The sequence below is a fragment of the Pleurodeles waltl genome, chromosome 12, assembly GCF_031143425.1.
Source record: "Pleurodeles waltl isolate 20211129_DDA chromosome 12, aPleWal1.hap1.20221129, whole genome shotgun sequence".
Lineage (NCBI taxonomy): Eukaryota > Metazoa > Chordata > Amphibia > Caudata > Salamandridae > Pleurodeles > Pleurodeles waltl.
In genome coordinates, this window is record NC_090451.1 from 636311596 (window position 1) to 636332435 (window position 20840).

Consider the following 20840-nt stretch of genomic DNA (forward strand, 5'->3'; position numbering starts at 1 on the left):
TTTAAGGAAAAAATGGGAATGACAGAGGTATTTTTAATTAATAAATAATTTATTGAGATTACTGAAAGCGTATGTTCTTTTATCTTCCCTGTATTCAGTTTGTCTTAGTCTGAATATGAGATAGGCAGTGCCTGAGACTGTAAGCACGGATAAGTATGTCCTGACAGACTGGGTATATGGTTCTCTTCCTTAAGAAGGTATATAACACTCTTAAGTGTTTGACTATAGGTTGCTTTCTTTGAACATGGCACACAACACTTTTATTAGAAGCACTTTAGCGAGAACTTAACACAATTGCGGTGTTTTGAATTATACTGATCATTAGCACTTTATTGTGACTACTGTAATTATGTACTTTTCATCTTTCTAGTATCCATCTAGTTGTTTTTTTCCTGCCGATTATGAAATATGTGGCACATGAAAATGTCAGAAATTGTTAAGCATCTCAGTTTTCTTTTCTTTATTCGACAAATTTATTTTGTATTTGTATGAGCTCAATAAAAAAAATGTAAAAATACATTTTGTTTTTGCTGTGTTTTTATCATCGAATATTTTCTTCTAATTCACCACCTCTGTATAACATTTCTTAATCTTCAGTCCATGTTTTTAGGTCAGGCTTGACAACACAGCTGTCCATCAGAGCTCATTTAATCACAAATAAAGATTTAAAAAGAGAGTCGGATTTGTGCCTCTCCCTTTGTTGATCTTACTTTCAGCATATTCACTAAACATCCATTGTGTTATTCAAAAGAATAGTTGTGTCACTCCTAACTGGTAAAACCATTCATAATGCAGACCTCATATGTGAAGTTGTTTTGCATGGTATAATCTTGTGTCACATACCACAGGAAGGTTTTTATAGTATTAACTGCGACAAACACAATAGGAATGACTTTACATAGTTTGACAATGAGAGATGGTACAAAATCATTAAGTTGGGGTAAGAGAGATCTGGTTTTCACTGGGTAAATTTGATTTTTTTATGTTTAGTATTTGTACGAGTTAAAATACTTTTTCTTTATTTAAAGTAAAAGCACTAACATTAAGTTACTAAATGTTACTGTCTCCTTTATTTCTGGATCTTCTTCTTGTTTGGGCAGCAGTTTGTTAGTCTGTCCTCAAAGTAATTCCATTGCTTATAAATGCTAGAGGCACTGTTAGCACATACCTCTTGTCAGGTACAGTAGATATGCATTTGTATGGTATAATCCTATGACAGATTCCGGAGGAAAGAGTTACATGGTTAACTCAGTGCCACATATAATAGGCTAGAGATTCACACTGTGAACTTTTAGACAAACGCCATTATGTGCTTTGCAGATTTCTGAGTTTCTAAGCCTCATTCCCTCCCTCTCCCCGAGTATGCCTCAACTGCTCTGACTCACTACCCTGAAGGTCAATGCTAAAGGGATGTAATAGGTACTGAGTCTGTGACCATGGTAAGGTAGACCCAGCGTCTTTAGTTCTGCCCCTTAATAATCTGCTTCTTTATGGGCTTTTGGGTTAACAGAAAATAATTAGCTCGCCTATTAATTACTTTCACTACTCATAAGCAACAGAGACATTCTTAAAGCAGAATCCATCTCAGGAACAGTAGGCAAAGGGTTTAATAGTTCAAATTATATTTATTTAAAATGTGGAACAAAACAAAAAATGCTACAGCACTATTAGCTTAATTTTGAAATAACTATTTAATTAATTTAAATACATTAAAAGTATTTTGTAGGTTTATTAACAAAAAAAGGAAAAACATTTATATTTATTATGAATTAAAAATTACTAAAAGTTGTGTGTAGAATTAATTTACTTTTTACATAGTTACACTTATTTGTAAATTTAAAAAGGTAATGTATTTGAAAATAACATTCTTTTTTAGTTACAATTTAGGACAGTGGTTCCCAGCCTGTGGTCCGGGGACCCCTGGGGGTCCGCGAAGCCTCCTCTGGGGGTCCGCGACATCTTAGAAAATTAAACAATATTAACAGATTAGGTCCCCAGTTTATAGTAATGACTTAATGGGGGGTCGCCAGACTCAAATAATGAGTCAGTGGGAGTCCCCGGGTTCCAGTAACCATGAAGTGGGGGTCCACAGAAGTCAAAAGGTTGGGAACCACTGATTTAGGATAAAATTACACCGACGTATATTTTTTAAAAGTACAAATAAATGTATTTATTTTAACATTATTTTTCATGGTGTCCTATTTTATAGTCCCTCCTCCATTATTTTCAATGGGAGGGTGCTGTAGTACCAGTGGTTGACTATATGAGGTGCTGAACATGCTACAGGTCTGAGTTGGAGTACAGTTAGCACTCTTTTCGGTCATTTTTAGTGAGGAATGTTAATTTATATGGACTTATTCTTTTGTGGATGGATACATATCCCCCATAGACTCCTCCTTGCTCCTCTTGAAACCTGTGCCATTTTGTAGTAAGTATTCCCCATTCTCCAGTCACTCACCCCGTCACTCCAACGTTTACTACTAAAGTGTAGGCTTACATGTACGGGGATCTCCCCAGTCGTGGCAGAGATCTCAGCACTGAAAATACAGGCAAGGCAGGTGTAGACCTCTGCATGAAGGCTAATGAATTGCATTTCTTAGTATGTGAATAGTACTATAGAACTACAAAACATACTGCAATATACAGTTTGTGAATAGGCCCCACAGTCATGCATTGGTGTTTGAGGCATGCACCCTTGTGGATTTAAAGAGGAATTGTCAGAACAAGAGGAGGTGGGTATAGATGCCTTCCTGGACCCAGGTGGCAAAGGCGCTTCTTGGAGGCGAGTAAGGCTTCTCTCTTCTCACACCCTTGATGAACTCTTCCTCACCACCACGCACTCTGAGATCTTACATGGTCTGCCTGCTCTTGGAAACCCCCATGCTAAACCAGGAGAGGAAACTAAACACTTCTGTTGCAACTACATTTCTATTCCACATGAATCCCCCCAACCATACCCCCATCAAAGATAGCCACACATCTCACTTATACACTGGTACCACCCCACCCCTTTTAGAGTTTATAATGATTAGAGTTATCTTAATGTATATAAATATTTTATACAACATTCATTTCAAGTCGATTGATAGCTACAGCCAGAGCAGAAGTACAGTCTGCTGTGACAGAGCAACAGCCAGGCCCACGACAGAAAGCATCCCTACCATCCACACAGCTTTGCCACACTAATACCTCCAATACTATCAAAGTTTAGAGTATCGTATGACATGGTTTGACACTGTTCTTATTGTTTCTTTATTATATAATACATTATGTGATATATTATACCTTTGTTACATATGTTGAGATAAAACATCCTCTGTGCTTTCTTTTTTTGTAATTCCATACGCATCTAATGTGCCCATCCACATCATGTCATATCTTGTTGAGCTGTGGTCCAAAACGGCACTGTGTGGCATACAGACTGTTGAGAAGGTGCCCATGTACTACCGGTCTGACCCCTGAGCTGCATAGCCAGGCACGGCACCGCAAGATGACACGGAAAGCCTCGAAAAGCAGTATCTGCTATCTCTATGGCATAGCTATTGTTGGCATTACAGATAATCATTTTCTCAGCAACAAGTTTTTGATCCCTTTTCCTATGGGTTTCCAGGCAGTACTTTGGTACATTGGTATCCACTCAATTGGCACATTTAATTTACTTGTAAGTCCCTCGTAAAGTGGTACTAAATGTACCCAGGGCCTGTAAATTACATTTTATTAGCGGGCCTGCAACACTCATTGTACCATCCACTAAAGTAACCCTTTAAACATGTCTCAGGCCTGCCATTGCAGCCTGTACACAGTTTTAAATTGGCACCTCAACCTAGCAAAGTAAACCTTTCGCCAAGCCTAAACCATCCTATTTATTACATATGTCACCCCTAGGGTAGGCCCTGAACAACCTTTATGGCAAGGTGCAGTGTATTTAAAATGTTGAAGATGTACTTTTGGCTTATACATTTCCTGGTAGTGGAAAACTCTAACTCTTAAATTATTTTCCACTATTGCGAAGCCTACCTATTGTATTTAGTAAATGATAACGTTCTACTGGGAGCAGGTAGGAAAGTCGAGTTTGGTCTCTAAATAAATTGTAATTTAAAATCCTACTTAATGCTAAAGTTTGATTGTAAGTTACTATTCTGAAAATGCTACTATTAAAGTTGCCATTTTCTCTTGTCCTAAACATTTGGTACCTGCAGTCTCTATCCTGGGTCACATGACTAGTTGTAGCTTGCAGTTGGTCTTTGAGGTTCGCTCCCCAACAGTAAGACAAAGGGGGAATAGGTGTTGGCAGTATGGGCCATCTCTGACTTGATAGGATGGAGCTGTCACCTACCACGCTTGCACATCACAAAGATTCTGCCTCAGCACACTCACAAAGATTGTCACAGTAGTTTTTGTGCCCCCAAACAACCTGAAGCCGGGATAGGCAAGAATGAAATTTCAAACCCCTTTGGAGGTGGAAACTTCTAGAAACTTCTCTTGCTTCAAAGCTGGCACCACGGAAAAATAGTGGACCCTCAGGCACAACATTCCAGTGCTCATCTGGATCTGTGAAAGACTCAGAAGAAGGACTGCTACCTTGCTATTTGGCTGCCCTCCTGACCTTCCGTCTGAATGAGAATGAACCTGCATCTTGAACACAGGACCCTCAGAGTGACTCTAAGGGCTAGTTGACTGGCCTTCTGATTAGAGGCACCAGGAACAGAAAAGTCTCCAACCACCTTCAACCCTGCACACTGCTGTGTGACACATACCTGACATAAGACCTCTCTGCCCCTCAGAATCGCAGCTGCGCAATGCATTCTCAACACAGGGCCTCACATCGGAGCCCGCAGCTTCTTTGACCTGCTGCTATGTGATGCATCCTCAACGCAGGACCTCACATCCTAGCCACTCGGCTCCTTTAGACTGCTGCTGCACTAGCACAGAGAGATAACCACAGTTGGTGCTTTGTGCTTTCAAGCAGTATTTTTACCTAAATCTTTATAATTGCATATCTCCGGTTCTGCTGATTGGATTTTGGTTGTTTTAGTATCAAATAATTTATTAAAATATACTCTGTTTCCTAAATTACTTTGAGATTTTTCTTATGTTGTATCTTTACTTTATTAATGATTTTGTGCTGCACAAATACTTCGCACCTTGCCTCTAAAGATACACCTGTCTGTTTTTGTGCCAAGCTACCATAGTGTTGAATGCAGGTTAATTTGGGCTTTCTTGTGTTTCACCCTAACAGGAACTGTGGTTGCTGCTTGAGTAGCATTTCACCCCCTTCAACTAATAACCCAGTTTCCTACAATATTTATAAAGCAATTCTGAATTCAGGTTTACTAGTCATACAGTGAATAAAGTAGGGTGTCTCTCATGGGTCAATTTATTCCAGGTAAATATGTACTGTAAAGCCTACTCTAACTTCAGTGCACCTTGCTTAAACTCACCTCAAAGACAAGCATAGAGGTATTCATGCGCAGCTTCATAAATGGACTGTTGCATTACTACAAAAGCGGAAGGTTGGAAAGAGAACCATCGCTGCAGTGGGAGTCAGACTCTGGTATACACTCCTGCTAACCCCATTCAAATATCAGTTCTGTCGTGACTGTAGGGTTCAACATTAGTCTAACAAATTAGCTTCCAAAGCTGCTCAGATGTTCTTTTAGGTATTGTCTTCGTGAACCTACCTCAGTCCCATCCCAGCCTCTAGTGGTCTACACCAATCCGAGGAGCTGCCATATGCAGCTTGGCACATGTTCTGGTCAGAGTTCAGAGCATCTGCACCGCTGTCCATCATTATTTGTGCTGCTCTCACCTTCCCACCAGTTGGCTGTGTCACAGAGAAGTCATTTAGCTGGGATTTCATGTAATGTAGGAGAATGTCAAAGAGCTCATCTTCTCCTCATTGGGGGAGACCATCAAGTATTTAAGAAGTACAGCAACTATAAATCATGGAAATGCATTGGCTTAAGAGCTCTCTACTTGCTTCTCTCTTTCAGCTCTTGCACTATGTTAAGAATGTGCGATTCAAAAATAAAGCAGGAGCGGCGCTGTTTTTCAGCCAGACCGGTGAAGTCCCCGCACAGTATGACGTTGTGAACTGGCATAGGACTGCTAATGGAGGTGTCCAGAGTGTGAGAATTGGAACCTATGATTCAACCTCTCCTCAGGGCCAAAGACTCATCAATAACACTAGCACCATCCAGTGGCCTTCCGGGTACTCTCAGGTATAGTATTAATTATCCTGACAATTCACCTGCTGTGGAGATGCTAACAGACACCCTGAACCCAGAAGGTGCTATGGTCTCTTAGATGCAATAATCATATTTATGAAGTGGTGCTAGTGCTATGTCATGTGTGACAATTTCTGGCAGATATGTTTTTACTAGCCATGATCAATTTGCATTCGGGTTCTTGTCGATTTTTCTTTACCTTTGTAAGTATAGAGAACCATTGTTTCCATAAAACTGCTATGGACTTATGGTGGTGAAAATCACAGTAATAGGCCAGGAATGTACCTTTTTCTATATGTATGTGGAGTTCTCCAGAGGCAAATGACATTTTGCTATAATTACGGGCAATTACTGTAGCATTCATCCGTATGCAGGCTCACAAATCTCAGCACGCAAAAGTTGTTTTCTAAAAAGCCAATACTGACTCATGGTTTCATGTTGCATGGCACCTACTCACGATTGTTGGAAAAAAAACTTTTTGTATAATCCCCCTATTGTTTTAGGACTGATGCTGCTGTTTTTTTTGGTTTTTTTTTTTTACTTTCTGCACCGGGACTCTACTAACTAGGCCCCACTGCATTTACTGTGACCCCTAAAAAATATGTTGACATGGCTATATTCCTAACTGTTAGATTTAACTTACTTTTAAGTCCCTAGTGTATGCTACAAGGAGTACCCAGGACCCATAAGTTAAATGCCATTACTACTAAAGTGACAATGCAAAACATGACTGCATTCCAGCCACCGGTCACCTGGCTGTTCAGTTTTTAATCATCAGCTTCAACCTCTCCAACTAACCCCTTTTGACAGGTTTGAACCCTCCTTTTAAATATCAGTTAGTTAACCTTCATACCCATTAAGGCAAGATGAATGATATTGAAATGTTTAATGTAAAACATGTCCTTAAAGTGAAAATGGACCAAAAGTTATTTTAACTGTAGAAGAGTTAGCTGTTATCGCCACCTAGGAGCCAAGTGAAAAGTGCATTCTTAGACTTTTTAAAATGTTTGTTACAAACTCAATTCATTGGTAAAGTCAGATTTGTACTAAATATTTTCCAAAAGGTACCTTCAAAATGTCACAGTCTGCCTCCCGAAACTCTCTAGAATCCAAACTGCATGACCTTCCAACTTTCAAGCAGGAACTGAATACCTCCTTGAAGAGATGTGAACTGTCTTCCAGAGCAGAGACCAATGCCTTTTGCATGGGGAGGTGCTCTGTTCCTTTGACAAGATGGTCATATGGATAGTGCCCAGGAACTTAATTATCCTGAAAGAGCCAAGCCTGTAACAGGAAGATGTTGCTAAAACCTGGGCATACCTCCTTTTTTTATTCTGTAAGCCATCCAGGCACCCATCGCAGGGGGGGAGGAGCTGCCCCCAAAAGTGGTTTTCAGTGTTTACAGAGGAGATGTTGCTTATATCCTGGGCCACACCTCTAGAGTGGGCAAAGGAGCTCTGTGCAGGGGAAAAAAGTTCTGCCAGCTTGGTTTTAGGTAGAGAGCTGCACTGTCGGACTGTTGCAGTAGAGTACACAGAAACTGCTGTAAAAGTGGGTAGAGTTACCCATGGGACCTTTTTCCTTTTTGGTTAGGGTGAGGCTAGGAGTCCCCACAGGCTAGTGGCAGGCATACGTTTCTCACCCAAGGCACCTTCTTCAGAACACTAATGGACCTGTAAAAGACAGAAGATAGACTGCATCTGCTGTTGAGACCTGTGAGAAGAACCACAGCTTGTCCTTGGTCTCTCGTCGTGTGGGTGAGACTGCTGGTTTTGGGCGGCAGCACCACCGCGTGTTGGGGACTTAGTCCCACACAGTCTGATAGCTGTTGGCCTAAACCTTTTGGCTAGCTAGCAGCACCTCACCAAATCCCAGAATTAAAAGTAACTTGTGGCAGCCTAACACCTGACACTTTAAGACTTCTCAGAGAAGTCCAGGTGGAACAGATTTTATCCCTTTCTCTCAGTTACCCATGTCTCATGAATGCACAAGACAAACAGAAACAGGATTTAGTTTAATACATTTTGTTGAAGCAACTGTGTTCTATGTAAAAAGGCATTATTGAGATTATTAGGCTAGTAAAACACAACACTATTATTATGGTGAACAGGAGAGTGAAACAGATAAAAAGTCCCAGCATTCAGTCACAATAGTGTATCTAAAATCCCTACCTGCACTACTAGAAATCTACATGAGAGCAATAGCAGTGTTAGCCCCAATTTGTCCATGCTTGTCTCTGCAAGGAAACCCCATCCCCATACCTGAGTGATGAGTGGGGGGGGCTGATGGTCTGCTATGAGTCCTCCCAAGTGGATGGAGAGAAGACGCAGAGTCCAGCAGAGCTGCAACGGCATGGTAAAGCAGACAATGGCTGGCTGGAATTTTCTCTCTGACTTAGTTTGGGGAAGCTTGTTGTTTTATAATTTGTTGTTCTGAGAACTGTCCTGACGTGATAGTGTGTCTTTTCTGTGGAAGGCAGACATTGTCTTCGTTGGACCTGCAAACGGCAAAACTCAGTAAATAATCATGTACAGCTGCGAACAGTTTTGGGCTGAGCACAAGATGAAATGTGCAAAAGAACTAATAACAAATTCTGCATGGAAGGGCAACTGATGAAAATAATACAAAATCTCCACCAAAATGAAGCCTTACTAAAATAATAAAAAGCAATGAATGAAATGAACTAGGTGAAAGGGCACAGGCCTCAGGTCCATAGCTAAAATAAATGTGTCCATGCAAAGCGCTAAAATAACCCCACAACAGGCTGAGCTTGCTCTCACTTGTACCTAGGACAAAAAAGTGGACTGCCAACTACAAATAAAGGTTTTGTCTGGAGTACCAGTACCAACCTTCCAGTCAATCAAACAAGGGTGCATTACAGGAGAGCCTGACTTCACTATACCTCCCTCTACTTTCTCTATTCAACATTAGAATTAGACAAAGATGAAGCCATTTCAACTTCATCCTACAGCTTCCTCAACAGCACCGTCGATGAGGACCTGATCAGTGCGGAAGACCTCCAGGCCCCAAAAACCTGAACAACTTCCACTTCCGTCAGTGACTACATTGGGGGCCACATACTCCTATAACTTGTTGCACCCTGTTCTGGCTTCTGCCTGTTTCCTTCAATACCGACAAACCCATTGACGGCCAGTCAATGTTCAGAACTCTTTTTAAGCAAAGAAGATAGCTCTCTGACTGGGACAAACGTAATCCTTGTACCTGACATGCGACTGGTCTCAGCCGGTCGGACTTAACTTCTGATTTTGCCCAAGTCTTGCTTGAGGATTTGCCAGAGGTTGACACTTTGCACATTTTGTGCTATTTTTATCTAAAATTTCAACTATTGATATCTTTAGTTTTCAGTTCCCCTTTTTGCATTTTTCTAATATTCTTTTTTAAATCATTCTCTATTTCCATAAATTGCCATGGGATTTTTATTGTTTTGTGTTTTCAACTTTTTATCTATTTTGGTACTTCTAAATGGTTTAACTAAATTAAGCCAGTCTGCTCTATTCCACAGTTACTAGAGGTTGAGCTTGGGTTTTAAATATTGAAACCTTTACTGGACCTTTTAAAAAAGCCTTATAAGAATAGTGACATTATTATTTGTGGTGCACTAGCATTCACCCCAACTTTTAATCCACTTCTCACAATGGTAGAACAAAGGAGAAAGAGCAGAGAAAAAAGGGATAGGTATACAGAGAATGTGATATGGATGATATGGAGGAAGAGAAAATGAGAGAGAACAGGAGAGCAAATTAGGAAAAGAGGGACTGAGGGGGGAGGAATAGAGTGAGAGATAGAGAGGAAGAAAGAGATTGTAGACACTCAAAATATCTCCTTTGAACCTACCTTTAAAGCGGCCGACAGCAAACTCACTCTATACATTGGGCTACTTTATGAACAGCTGTGCTGGCTTATGCATTTAACTCATAATTTCTACAAGTTAATGCATGAGCTTCAGACAATAATTGGGTGACCATAAGGTTCCTGGTCACTCTGGACAGCTCCAGCCATGGACCTTAGTGTTGACCTAATGCATTCTGGACTTTGCAGTCTTGTTTTGCTCCCTTGGAATTTATTTGACCAACACCCCTGAAAACAAAATCTATAGGTGCAATGTTCGAGCCTGGAGATATTGTTTGTAATGACCTTGAGTAAGATGATGGCCTTAAAGAGCCAAGCTTGGAAAGAGAGAAAGGCAATCTCTTTTCACTGTTTACAAGCTGGGCTTTCTCCAGCTAATGCACTAACTCAGAGAATTCTTGAGTTACAGGTTGGTGCTTTAGACATTGCATATGCAAAAACAGGTGGTCAGCTCTGCTCTGAGGCAGCTGATCTGTTTACAATACAGTCTAGGATGTTATCTCTATGTGTATCATTAAACTGCTTATTGGTGTCTCCAGAAAACTCCAAACATAATATGTATCTGGGTTGCTTGTAGGGTCCAAAATCAAAGGGCCCAGTTCACAAAGAGCCTTCTCAGTCAGGAGGAGAGTAATCTCTGAACTGCAATTCTTATTGTGGAGATTCACCTGCAAGTGTGGAGATTCACCATGACTGGAGAGTCTCTGCCATGCCTGCGAAGGCTCTTTGTGAATTGGGCCCTCTGTCTACAAGACTTAAGTGATCCACTGGAAAATAAACTAAGGAGTTTCATGTTTATGTGTCTTATCTCTTGACCCAGGGGTTACTGGTCTAACTCCATATTTAGTGCAGTTGTTGTCTATAAGTGTCCAAGGGCCAGAAGTAGTAATGTATTGTAATTGGATAACTAGCTAACTGCCTTTGCACTGAACTCTTAAGGGGCACAAATTTAAAGCCATCAACGATTACCCCAGATGTTGATAAAGGTGGAGTTTGTAACTGAGATACAGCTTGACGTAAGCAATTACAAACAATAAACTCAATAATCAGTCAGAGTGGTATCTATGAAAAATAATATGGAGTTCATTGAAAGTTCTTTGGCCAGGTCACTGCTGCCTTTTCCACATTGACAAGAACCAGCATGCTGGGCTGAGACACTAGGTAGTTTGAGGAGAGAGTGATTATCAAGCTGTGTGAGTAAGTTAGTTTCTCTCATTACAGATCCCTGTTTCTGTATGCAGTAAAAGCTGTATGCCTGGATTTAGAAAAGCAGCTAAGGAAAGGAAGCCCGTTTGCTGCTTCCTGTATATCCCACGTCCTCCAGGGGAAATCTCCAATCAGACAGGTGAGTGATCAATACCTCTAGCAACTGGTGACCAGAAATCAGACATCAGATATATTTAAGAGTCCTTTTATAATATGGGAACAGGTGCTCTGTGTGAATTGACGTATTACTAATATCAAAATTACAAATATTAGATAACTGTGATGAGTAAATGAGTTGCTAAATCTCTTCCAGGATCTACAGAATGCTTCAGATGTCCCTGGGATCAGTGGTCCAATGCCAGACAGAACGAATGCATCCTAAAGACAATAGAGTTCTTATCGTATAATGAGCCTTTAGGAAGCTGCTTAACAGCCATCTGCATTTTCTGCTCTTTGATACCATGTGGAATTCTGGAGCTATTTGTTCTGTATAGGAACACCCCCATCGTCAAAGCCAACAACTGCTCCCTCAGCTACCTCCTACTTCTTTCCCTTTCTCTTTGCTTTCTGTGTTCATTGGCTTTCATTGGACATCCAACATGAGAGAAATGTCTCCTTCGTCAAGCTGCCTTTGGAATCATTTTTGCTCCTTGCATCTCTTGCATCTTGTCCAAAACTATCATGGTGGTCATCGCCTTCAACGCTACCAAACCCAACAGTGATTTGAAGCGATGGGTGGGACCCAGGTTGTCCTATCTGGTCATCTGTGTCATACCCTTATCCAGGTTCTCCTGTGTTTGTCTTGGTTAATTCTCTCACCTCCTTTCTCTGAAAACAACATCCACATCCTGCCTGGAAAGATAATAATTGAATGTAACGAGGGATCTCAGATTGCCTTCTGGTGCATGCTGGGATATCTTGGGCTTCTGGCCACCAACAGTTTCATAGTCGCCTTTCTTGCCAGAAAACTGTCTGACAGCTTCAACTAGGCCAAATTTATCACCTTCAGCATGCTGGCCTTCCTCAGTGTCTGGCTCTCATTTATTCCGGCCTACCTCAGCACCAAGGGCAAGTACATGGTGGCCATGGAGGTCTTTGCCATACTGACTTCCAGCTCTGCTTTGGTCTAATGCATCTTTATTCCTAAATGTTACATCATCCTGTTGAGGCCTGAAATGAACACTAAGGAATATTTAATGGGGAAGACAACAGGGCACATTAAGAAGGACATTTGAGTTCACAAGCAGAGAGGAATTGACTAGATTGTAGTTTGATTCACTTTTCTCTCATTAAAGTGTCTTTAAATTCTCAGGAGCTCTGATATGTAATGACGTAGACACCAGAAAAATACTGTTGCATGTACCATGACATGACGTAGGCCTGTCTGGAGCCACTGTGCCTTATAAATCAGGATTTGTTAAAATGACACACCTGGCTGTCTGGTTTGCATTTGTCAAATAAAAGTAGCAAAATAAACCTGGTGTTGAAGCCCTGAGGCTAATGGGTGATGTGTTATCTGTAATTACCACAGTACAACAATGGATACCATCTTTGTAAGGCAGAGTAGCAAGGTTAGCTGTAGGCGCGCACTATGAGCAAAATGGTCGGAATTTGGATGAAATTTGAATGTATAGCTCTATAAGAGGTTCAAAATAAATGGTTTATGTTACTGCTACTCACACATAATATTAGAAATCCTACCCTTCCATGAAACAGTACATAGATGCAACAGTAGTTTCAAAGAACAGCTACCCATGTTGTACGTGTGGTCAGGGTTTTACCCTGTGTGATCAGGACCGGGGATGGGGCAACTTCTGCACTACAGGACATGGACAAAGGGGATCGATGTTGCACGAGTGCAGCCATAACTAAAGTCAGTTACAGAAGGCGTGAGGGCAGGTCAGCATCGCTTTCCTGGATCCATTTGCTGTTTGGTGCTCTGAGTTTGTCTGTGAGTAGAGGGCACATGGTGGCCACTGAACTGAGAGTGGGCACTTTCAATGACAAAGACTACAGCAGTTGTGATGAGCAGAGCATGGTCCTACATTCACATCTGCTGAAGCTGTGGGGGGTTTCACAGTGTCTTTACGGTATCTTGGATGGGGACATGTTGTCTGTTTGGTGGACATTAATTCGTTTTTTTATTATTTTTTTTTTATTGTGAGGTTAGTAAAACACTATTTACCACCCTTGGTATCCTCAGAGAACTTTGATTTAAAATGACATTTAATAGAAAGCAAATAGAACACACACAGCAACTGGTTAGACTGGAAAATGCAAATGCATACCTAAAACTTAATATGTCCCCAGATGATAACAAGGCTTTCAAGAAGAGCAAGAGTCATGAGAGCCTCAGGGAAGAAGGCAAAGTCGGTCTCAGGCATTTGGCCAGGCGGGCATGGAGCTCCAATAGAGAATTACAAAGGTAAAAATGTGTCCCCTGTTTGCACATTTGAGCAATTTTAAACTTTGAAAGACACGATGTGTAAGTGTTTTGCATGGTATGGCAGACTCTGTGAATTTGAGCTTGCTACAGGCAATGCTTGTTTTACTATCAATCAGCAGTTAAAACTGGCCCACAATATCATAAAACATGCCCACACACTAACCTGCCACATGAGCTCATCGGACACTGTGCTGGGAACAAAGCTGACCCTGCAATCGAGTGACATTGTAGGGCTGTGGTTCTCAAACTTTTAACCTCTGAGGACCCCACTTAATTATTACTGGAGCCTGGGAAACCCCCACAGAATCATTATTGGAATCTAGGGATAGCAGCCTAAGCATTTTTGATGATTTGAACCGCTAACAAATACAAGCATTCATTAAACAAATACACAAATGGTAAAATATTTTATTCAATTCACCAACAAATATATAAAAAAAAAAAAAAAAATTATGGAAAGGTTGGTGCTTTTCTAAATTCAGTTGAGGTGACTCATTGCCCAGACTATGGGGGTCATTATGAACATGGCGGGAATCCCTGCTGTGTTTATGCTGGCGGTCTTATCACAGAGCGACAGCCCCCTTGAGAACCCACCGGCTGAATAATATACATTCTGCTGGGCCGAAACATTGCCGACGGCTTCACATGGAGCTGTCGTCAATGCTGCTGTGCGGGGGGTGCAGCAGCACCCGTCGCACAGATCACTGACCGTAAATCGGGCAGTGAACTGCGTGACAGGGCACTGCATGGGGACCCCTGCACTGCCCATGCCAAGTGCATGGGCAGTGCAGGGGCCCCCAGGGGGGCCAGAGCACCCCTTCTGCCAGACTTTTCCTGGTGGGGAACCCGCCAGGTAAAGCCTGGAGGAACAAGGGTTCTTTGCGCTGCCCTGTCGGATAAAGTAATCCGCCATCGTCAGGCTGCCTGTCGGCGGTGGCGGAGGGCCACCTGTGGCAGCCCTCCCTTGTTCAGAACGTGGCGGTCCAGACCGCCATGCCGGTGGTGGTGATTTCTGCAACCGCCGGCATGGCGGTCTGAGCCGCCATGTTCATAATAAGTGCCTATATCCTGTTTGATGCACTTGCACTGTTCTGCTCACTCTGAGGATGCTAACTTAATTTTTAGCCTCTGATTTCAAATGTCTTCACATTTACGGTATGTTTACAATTTCAGTTCCACATTTTGCTTCCTATTTATATACATTCTAATATTCTGTTGATATTACATAACTTTCTATGCAGTCACAAACCCCCTGGGTAGACTGCGCATATACCCACATGCCCCCCGACCACAGGTTACGAACCCCTGCAGTAGGATGTACACCTGTGTGTGATGTTGGCTCACTAGTTGCACAAGATGCAGTGACTTAAACAGACACACTCGACTGATTCAGTGAGGGAGACACCATAGTGAATAATGATCAGATTTATTGTTTAAGTTTAATGTATAATCATGTATCTGGGAGATTACAATGACGACTTTTGATTACTAGTTTATCATGTTTACGGAACTCCAGCACCATTATGCATATCTGTGTGGGTGTGTAAATTTTCACTCAAAAAGCATAGGGCTACAATCCCAATCAACAAAACCACTTAAACATGCAGTAACTTGAAAGACATTGAGCCTTGGCTCCCAGCAATGCACCGCTCATGAAAGATACTTCAGTGTTAGTACTGATAAGCAATGCAACCATAACTCCCAGTAGTGCATTGATTACAACTTCTCATACGACGTCACATCTAACATCACAAATTACATCACCAATGATATTACTGAGGAAATAATACATCACATATTTAGTAGCAGAATCATTGAAGTCGCTCAGCCGCCCACATTCACAAGTCCTCTGGGCCCAACATGTGACTGCACCTTACAAACTTGAGGAGCAAGGCCTGCCCACACCTCATTCAACCTTTCTCAGAGCACGCTGAAAGAAATATTTAGCCATGCTTTGCAGTCTGTGGGTGTGAGCCTTAAGTTTATCCTGGCAATGCACTTCTACTCTCACACTCTGGGCATCAAAGATTCATAACTTCTCTCCCAAGCCGTCCATTATTGGCTGAGCTGATTGTCACTCTCAGAAAAAGTTAATGGGCATTGACTTTGACCATATTAAGCATATATATTCTGCACCCTTTTGCCTTAAGCCACTGTTGTCGTCGTTTGTCTATGCCAATCACATGCTGGGCGCAGGGCCTGGTCTATGACTGCGCCCCTTGCTCATCCCCATTTCCCCAAAGCCTGGCATTTGGTCAGCCCACAGCACAGTGGTCCTCACCCCTACAGCCTACGTTGTAAAGCCTTCAGTTTTCAACTTTCTACATGTGTTCCCAATCCATGAGTATGTAACCAAGATGGACATTGAAATACCACCTAAGCATGCAAGCCTACTGTAGAAACCTTTACGTTTTAGCCTTTTAAAATATAGATTACCTTCCAAGTGATGCATATTCAAACAGGATGGCATTGATACTGCATTTCCACTTATTCTTGTAAAAACAAATGTTTCCGATTTCCACAATTTTATTGTTGATAGTAGTGGTCATGTGGCACATGTCAACAGTTGGAATTGCAAATGATGCCATTTGTGATACCATCTACTACATCCATAACCATTTCCATGCCCTGTCCCCCTGCTTCGTGCGCATGTCGACAGAGACTGTTGTGAATGGACTCTCACCATGCCCAATAGGCTCTTGGTATATGATGTTCTCTCGTAGGGGATTTCCATGTATAGTCATAAGCACTGAATAGTTCCGCGCGCCTGCGGGGACCCCGGAGCACTGGTGTGAAGTATATTCTTAAGTGCAAATACCAACCCTTTGAAAAAAGGTTTGTCAAAAAACACTTAAGAATAACACTGTGCAGCCTATGTGAACAGCTACACAGGCCAAATTGTTAAAAGAAAAAACAGTTATAGTGTAAATTCACATTTAAACATCTATTTATTTTATAAATATATTAACAAATACATTCTCATATTTTATTTACACCTCTCATGAGAATAAAAAAATGCAGGGCAGTGTAGACCATAGACTGCCATTATACAGAATGAAAATAGAGCTGTGCCTTTAAAAAAGTAAAGTCTTCCTGTTTCCCATCAGGCACAGCATGACAGGACCCTGAAGCATTGAGCTCTACCTCACAAAGTTTTTTGTGACAGAAATTCATTTAAAATCTTTTTGAATTTCAATTTCACTCGACGTTTTTAACATTGAGTGATCGTTTCCTACTAGTTTCTGTTAAATTCTGACAGAATTTTGAGGTTTTTCTAGTTTAGAAATGCCTTCACTTTTTGACAAATGTCCTTCTTGTGGCAGAAAAAAGGCTAAAACAGATCCACATAGGGTCTGTATAATTTGTCTTCCATCCAGCCACAAACCAGAGTCGTGTGACATCTGTAAAACGTTCTCCAGAAGAACTCTTCGTGATAGGGAGAAAATCCGACTTCAGGCGAGAGAGGACAGAAGAAAAAGTGGTCATTCCACCACAGAGCGAGGAGAAGGTCAGGCTTCTACCAGGGCTCCATCTGTTTCCTCTATAACTCCTACCAGACCTGCTGAAAAACGGCACAGGTCTCCGACGACGTCGAGGGCGTCGACGTCGAAACAGGGAACGGCGCCAACATGTTCGCCGTCGAGGAGTGGTTCGCCGGCGAGGAAAAGACATCGTTCGCCGTCGACAACCATTTCGCCGCCGAGACGACGTGGACACACGACGTCGAAAGGATCTGGGTCGCCGTCGACACGGCGAGGACGTTCCACGTCGAGGAGATCCGAGTCAGGCTCGCCGTCGACACGGCGAGGACGATCGACGTCGAGAGAGAGTACTCGCCGTCGGAGACGTTCGCCGTCACCACAACGACGTCGAGGGTCATCATCGAGAGGTTCTCCACGGCGAGAGGAATCGACGTCCAGAGGTCGCCGTCACCGCTCTTCGACGTCGAGGAGTGTGTCGACGTCGAGACGACAATCAAAGAGGCCTAGAAGGGTTTATACAACATCGGAATCCTCGGCCTCACTTATCCTGCTTCCAGCGTCTCCACAGCTCTCGCCTCAGCAGTCGCCGTTGCCGCAGACACCGGTAACACCTACGGCTCCTCTTCCGGCTCCTCCTTCAGAGTCTGTTCCGAGGACTCCAACGCGATCTGTAAGGCGTTCTGGGCATTCTTCTAGATGTTCTTCTTCCTCTCAACACCATCGTCATGAATCACGACAGAGATCTCAGCATTCACATCATAGACATTCTTCTTCGTCTACACTGGACTACTCTCCAACCCTATCGGACTCACCGTCCCCAAGAGTGTCCCCCATAGATGATGTGAATACATTCCAGGAGGTCTTGGTGCGAGGGGCAACCAAACTGAATATCCCGCTGGCGGTGCCGGCTCCATCGACGTCAGTAATCTTCGAGACCTTGCATCACAGGACATCTTCAAGACCTTTGCTTCCACTGGTTCCGGGTCTTATTGAACCGGCAATGGACATTTTTCTTACACCGGCTGCAACAAAGTCTGCTCCTTCCAGACTTATTAAAAAATACCGTCCACCAGAACAAGATCCTCTATTCTTGAGGTCGGACCCAGTACCGGACTCGGTGGTTATAGTGGCAGCAAAGAAATTGCATTCTACGTCACCGTCTTCCTCTTCACCTCCAGATAAAGAGAGCAGAAAGATCGATGCTGCAGGAAGAAAAGTATGCTCTACTGCATCCATCACCATGAAAGCAGTCAGTGCCACTGCTTTATTAGGGAGATATGATCGAGCCCTCTGGGACGCTGTACTGCAGTTTGCGGAGCATCTTCCTAAGGACAAAAGGGAAGATTCCTGGAGGTCGTGGGCGAGGGAGCTATGGTTTCTAACCAAGTTATAAGTGCTGCGGCGGATTCTTCTATACTATCCGCACATAACTATGCTCACGGAATAGCGCTCAGGAGACATGCATGGCTGCGACTTACATCGCTTAAACCTGAAGCACAGCAGAGAATACAAAATTTACCTTTCTCAGGCTCCACTTTGTTCGGCTCTCATGCCGATGACGAGATGGCCAGAATGAAGTCTGAGCTGGATACCCTGAAAGCAGTAGGCATGGAACGACCTAAAGAACAGCGAAAGGTATTCCGCCCATATCAACGAAGACTGTTCACCCACAGGTATCAGACTCCACATTGGATGTCTTCACGTCCCCAGCAACAGCAGCAGCATCATAGGGGTTTCTCCACACAACGAAGGTCGACAAGGGGTCGTTCAACACCTCAAACTCAGGCAACTCAACAGGCTCCCGCGTCTAAGCCCTGAATCTTCACTTCCCCCTCCTCCGTTATCCACTCCGGTAGGGGGAAGTATCTCAAATCATCTGGACGAGTGGCTACGCATCACAACAGACGCCTGGGTATTGAATATTGTGAGACATGGTTACGTTCTCAGATTCACCAGTCCTCCACCATCTGTTCCACCCAAAACAACCAGCTGACACCTCGAAGCTCTTCAGTTAGAAGTCACCATTCTATTACAAAAAAGAGCCATAGAACCCGTCCCGATCAGCCAACAAGGGAAGGGGATTTATTCGAGGTATTTCCTTGTGCCCAAAAAAGACAAGCAAGAGTTTCGTCCCATTTTAGATCTAAGGACAGCAAACAAGTGGATTCGTAAAGAGAAATTCAGGATGCTATCCTTGCACCAAATTTACCCACATCTTCGTCAGGGCGACTGGCTCTGTGCAATAGACCTTTGCGACGCTTACTTTCATATTCCGGTGACCAAGAAACATCGAAAATTCCTAAGGTTCACCGTCGGAAAACGTAATTACCAATTTGCGGTTCTGCCCTTCGGCCTCAAATCAGCGCCGAGGACTTTTTCCAAATGCATGGCGGTGGTAGCCGCCCACTTGAGGAAACATCGAATATTTGTCTACCCCTATCTAGACGATTGGCTCATAAAGGCCTCTAGTTATCTAGAGGCACAACAACATTTCAAATGGACTCTACAGCTGTTGCAGAAGCTAGGTCTTCAAGTAAATCTCCTGAAATCCACAGCAACACCTGTTCAGAGGTTGCATTACTTAGGGGCCATTATACAGGGAGTGCAGAATTATTAGGCAAATGAGTATTTTGACCACATCATCCTCTTTATGCATGTTGTCTTACTCCAAGCTGTATAGGCTCGAAAGCCTACTACCAATTAAGCATATTAGGTGATGTGCATCTCTGTAATGAGAAGGGGTGTGGTCTAATGACATCAACACCCTATATCAGGTGTGCATAATTATTAGGCAACTTCCTTTCCTTTGGCAAAATGGGTCAAAAGAAGGACTTGACAGGCTCAGAAAAGTCAAAAATAGTGAGATATCTTGCAGAGGGATGCAGCACTCTTAAAATTGCAAAGCTTCTGAAGCGTGATCATCGAACAATCAAGCGTTTCATTCAAAATAGTCAACAGGGTCGCAAGAAGCGTGTGGAAAAACCAAGGCGCAAAATAACTGCCCATGAACTGAGAAAAGTCAAGCGTGCAGCTGCCACGATGCCACTTGCCACCAGTTTGGCCATATTTCAGAGCTGCAACATCACTGGAGTGCCCAAAACACAAGGTGTGCAATACTCAGAGACATGGCCAAGGTAAGAAAGGCTGAAAGACGACCACCACTGAACAAGACACACAAGCTGAAACGTCAAGACTGGGCCAAGAAATATCTCAAGACTGATTTTTCTAAGGTTTTATGGACTGATGAAATGAGAGTGAGTCTTGATGGGCCAGATGGATGGGCCCGTGGCTGGATTGGTAAAGGGCAGAGAGCTCCAGTCCGACTCAGACGCCAGCAAGGTGGAGGTGGAGTACTGGTTTGGGCTGGTATCATCAAAGATGAGCTTGTGGGGCCTTTTCGGGTTGAGGATGGGTTCAAGCTCAACTCCCAGTCCTACTGCCAGTTCCTGGAAGACACCTTCTTCAAGCAGTGGTACAGGAAGAAGTCTGCATCCTTCAAGAAAAACATGATTTTCATGCAGGACAATGCTCCATCACACGCGTCCAAGTACTCAACAGCGTGGCTGGCAAGAAAGGGTATAAAAGAAGGAAATCTAATGACATGGCCTC

General features: G+C 42.9%; 1 long non-coding RNA gene and 1 pseudogene across 1 annotated transcript in view; one reads left to right on the forward strand and one right to left on the reverse strand.

The window, feature by feature from the left end:
* Positions 1-12538, forward strand: part of LOC138267992 (vomeronasal type-2 receptor 26-like) — a 31967-nt pseudogene extending 19429 nt beyond the window's left edge.
* The window catches only part of LOC138268452 (uncharacterized), a 126780-nt gene that overhangs the window by 57117 nt on the left and 48823 nt on the right, over positions 1-20840 (reverse strand). The window lies entirely within an intron of this gene.